Raw genomic sequence first — 5,000 nt, 5'->3', positions numbered from 1 at the left:
AATTTATTTTATTAATCGATTATCGACGATTATTTTTCTTCCGACATTATTTTCCCTTTTTAGTCAAGATACAATTAATTAATTATCGTTATAAGAAATCTAAGAAAATATTTCCTTTCTACATCTCAATTGTCGTTACTTCGCGTAAACGTTATTATCGTTCGTTCGTTCGTTCGTTCGTTCGTTCGTTCGTTCGTTCGTTCGTTCGTTCGTTCATTTGAAATATAATATTTTCTTCATTTTACGTAGATTCTTTCACGATGATTTTTTTCCGTGATTTATAAATTCCTATATCTCTTACGATTATTTTATTTTATCAGAATGATTAAATCTCGTTTCATATCGTAACATGTAAAAAAGTAAAACCTTTAATTTTGATTTATTTATTTATTATATTACATTATACACACGTACACACACATGTATGTATATAAACATATATATAATATGTCGTAATATAATTACCTTTTGACATTTGAAGTTTCTCATATATGATGACATATTTCACATTCCAAATGGTTGCTACATTAATGCAAAAAATGCAATATCACAACATAAGCAATTAATAAAATAATAAAATAACAAATAATAAATAACAAATAGTTGGAACACAAAATGATAATGAATTTTGTTTAATATCATTTTCATTTCTTATCCCACAAAATGTTTATGACACATCAAACATTTTACCGGTCGATATATAAGCCGATTTATATGATCTTGCGATCATAAAGTATAATAATCTTTCTTGACAATAAATTCCACGAAGCTTTCTAAGGAAAAGAATTTATATTCGCATTTTGTAGAATATAGATTCCTAAACAAAAAATGAAAACCTTGAGCAAATGACAGATAATATTAACTATCGTTAAAATCAATGAACCAATGTCAGTCTCGTTTTCGTGTTCATTGAATAATACACGTGATCTATTTAATTAAGTGATCTATTTAATTAAGAAAAAGAAAAAAAAAAGAAATAAGATAAATGTTAAAGATCTAGATATATTTATACGTGTATAACTTACATTTACAGAAATTATAGCAATTCGAACGTAGCATAACGCGTGCGTCATCATAGAAAGAACAGCCATGTCAAAAATTAGTATTAATAACATTTACATATCGAAAAAAGATATGATATCTCTTCGTATATTTAATTTTGTAACAATTTTACGTAAACGAGTTAGACGAATATCAAATGTCCTCTTTTTGTTGTTTTTCTATATATCCCTCTCGCTCTCTCTCTCTCTCTCTCTTACTGCTTTGATACATCCTTTCATAAATTTTACTCTTTGTTACGAACGTAATCGTTCGCGAATGGAATGTTTTTAACAATTTATATAAATATTTGCTTAAAGCTGAATAGTAGAATATTCATATTTTTGTATAGTTTATATTGAATTTTTATATTGGTGGGATCTAACATATATCAATAATAATGTGTGAGTAATACAATTTGAAATTATCTACTTTAGATTCTATTAACACAATATATATATATATATATATATATATATATATATATATATATACACGCACATATACGTATATATATTTGTTGTTTCTATATATTCGCAATATCGATTGCACAGAAAATTCTATATTTGTTGTCTACTCCTTCATTCCAAAATGAGTTATATATCATCAATGCACGGAATGTAGTACCATCCCATAAGAAATCGATAATCGCGTAAGCTTCAAAAAATAATCAAATAAAAAATGAGACAATATATACCTCGTGATAGATTTGTGTTATATTATATATTGTCATTTTTATTTCTTACCCCGGCAAAAAATTCGTGCGATGCCACAAACATCTGACCGATGGATACATAGTTTGGTTTATCTGCTCTGGCGATTATAAAGTATAATAATCTTTGCGTTTTCTTCGACAACAAATACCACGGAATTTCGTAATTAAAAGAATCTTTCTTTTTATCTTTTATTTATTCTTTTTTTTAAATACGTATATCGTATCTTCGTTAATCGAATAAAAATGAAATTTGTGCTTACCCTTTGTAGAATATTGCCTCGCTCAGATCGAGCAAGTGTTGTCCAACGGTACAAAAAACAAATATCCAAATCAAATGACATATCAAGAAAAATATCGGTAATGTGTATAAACCGATGTCGCTCTTCTTTACGTCTTCATTGAATAACTCCATGATCTAGTGAAAAAGAAAAAAAAAAAAAATAAGACAATTGTCGAAGAAGTTTGATGGATCATTTATGGATGGACTTGTCGTTACAACTTACGGGAATTATTGCAATTCCAATGAAACATATCGCACATATCATCGTAACGAGGAAAATTTGGTTACATTGACTATTTAAAACATCTGCATATCTACGGAGTAAATTATCTTGGTTATCTTTGCTATTAATTTATTTAATCTTTTTGCTTGTTCCCTTACTCGTAAGAAATAAATAACGATCGAAAATATATGATAAAAGAGAAGGGGATTAAAAGTCTTTTAATACGATTTTAGCAGATTGTAAATTATTATGTATTAGTTACGTGTTCGTTCAGCTACGGAAACGTTGGGAAAGAAAATCGAGAATGAATTCGAAAGAGTAGAAATACGGATTAAAAATATAATCTTATCGGGCAAATCTTTGTGATACGATGAAAAATAGGACGGATTTAATGACGTAACGTACAACGATATAAAATATTATATCATCTGTACTAACTTTATCGTCCTTCTGTGAATTTGAATTATATGGATCATCTTGGAATAAATCACTTTATCGTCGATCACTTTTAATTCTTTCTCTTTACCGTCCATTATATTATCCAAGAGATATCTGACAATGAGATGAAACGAGACCGATATATTATTGCTTGTCGTTTTATATTAAAAATAAAATTATTGCTTATAATTTTTGTATTAAACAAAAAAGAAACGAAATAAGAGAAAATAAAAGGATAACGATCGTGATACCCACCCAGTGACCTGAAACATGGCACAAATGTGTTGTAAAATAATTAAATATACCGATGAGCTACTTATCACGCACAAGCCTACTACAATACATATAAAGAATTCGAGAAGAAGAATCTTTAAGAAATATTTTTCTTCTCCGGTGTACCAACTCATTGGTATTATCAATATATGTGGTCGAGTTTTGTTTAATGGTATCACAAAATCCAAAAAAATTGGCTTGAACGATAACAGGAACATCGACAACATATAGAAGTTGTAGGTAACTGAAAAAAAGAATCGAGAAAAATTGCGTTCATTTTTCTGTGAGAACCGAAAGAATCGACTTTTTCACTTAACTTCTACAAAATTTCTTTACATATGAACATGAAGATGCACTTTCTCGATAGAAATGCGTAATCAAGTAGAATAACATATTGTTTCGTTTTTTTAATATTACTCCAATCGTTCATTATTTCCAACAGAAGTCGTAACAACTGAAAATAAATGGAAGATTGACTTCGGATGACATCGTGTATACAATTCATTTTAATTAATATTCATGAACGTACCAGCTTTTTATCACGAAGACCAGTATAATAAATGACATATATACATATCGTCGAAAACATATAGGGCGTGTAAAACATAGACGACCTCATGTTGAACTCGTTCGATAATAAATTTAAAACCTAAGTTCTCAACAATGGTTCCGTTATTTCGGAGAGATCGAAGAAAAAAAAAACAAAAAACAAAAAAGAAGAAAAGAAAAAAAAAAGAAAAAAGAAAAGAAAAACAAGACAAATAGGTGAGAATTATTTTGTCGAAACAATATTTACCTGAACGCAATATGCGAGAAATAAACAAACGCTCATAAAAAGTACACCAATACGTCTTTGAGAGGGTGTTAGTAATGGCCAAATGCCACTGATCGAACATAATTTTCGTACGAACCCAAACGGAGTCATTTCGAATTCTTCCATCGTTTCTAGAATTATCAAAAGCTAGAATGACACTTAAACCACTTACCTTTTACCTCGCTGCATTTATTTTTCGAATTTTCTTTTTTTTTTTTTTGCCATCCTTTCCGCATCGTTTTAAATAATGCATTCATAATAAAAGGATGGAAACGATAACGAATAATATCGAAATTCTCCACGACGTAATTATAGACTAGAGTAAAAGTAAACCTTATTGTAATTCGCTCTATTATTAAGAGCGTAGAACCCTTCTTGGTAAAGTTTTGCGTCCTGGTGGTGGTGGGGATCGATCGATATCATAGCAACTCGTTGAACAGTTCGTGTTCGTCTCGATCGTTGAACGGATCTCATTCGCTGTCTCTCTGTCTTTCTCTCTTTCTGTCTTTCTCTTTGATACATCGTTTGTAAATGAAAATATTTGAAATATTTTCTTTTCTTTTTTCTTTCTTTTTTTTTTTTTTTAACTTACACTAATCTTTCTACAACGCTACACCGTGAAATTTTCTGACTCATCGAATTATATTGAATTGTTATATCGGTGGCATCCAACGGATACGAATAACGTGTAAGTTACACAATTTTTTTTTTTATTTGTTATATTGAATTAATATTGTATTATATATAATTTTTCGTGAGATAACATTACATTCATTTTTATATTGCTTTCTTTTTTTTGTAAAAATATCTTTTTACAAAAACTCGAAACGAGGTTTACATCATCAGCGCAGGGAATACAGTCCAATAGCGTAAGAAACAGATGATCGAATTAGCTAGAAAAAAAGTGAAGAGATAAATGAGTAAAAATGAGCAGGAATTATTGACGCGTTTTTTAAAATATCAGTTTTCATTTCTTACCCCGGTGAAAAATTCGTTCGATGCCATTAACATTTTACCGATCGATACGTAAGCTGGTTTATACGATCTCGCGATCAAGAAGGATAATAATCTTTGCGATTGCTTCGAAAATAAATACCACGGAGTATCGTAACTAAAAGAAAATTTTATTAATCTTTGTTTCTTGAAGGATACGTATAATTTATCATGGATTCGAATGAAAACGAATTTATGCTTACGCTTTGTAAAATGTTGTCTCGCT

General features: G+C 29.3%; 1 protein-coding gene across 1 annotated transcript in view; it reads left to right on the top strand.

Moving 5' to 3' along the window:
• Positions 1–5,000, top strand: part of LOC122630551 (disks large 1 tumor suppressor protein-like) — a 263,281-nt gene that overhangs the window by 170,593 nt on the left and 87,688 nt on the right.

This window comes from Vespula pensylvanica, chromosome 1 (assembly GCF_014466175.1).
Source record: "Vespula pensylvanica isolate Volc-1 chromosome 1, ASM1446617v1, whole genome shotgun sequence".
Lineage (NCBI taxonomy): Eukaryota > Metazoa > Arthropoda > Insecta > Hymenoptera > Vespidae > Vespula > Vespula pensylvanica.
The sequence above is the reverse complement of the archived record's forward strand: the minus strand, read 5'-3'. Positions and strand labels throughout refer to the sequence as shown.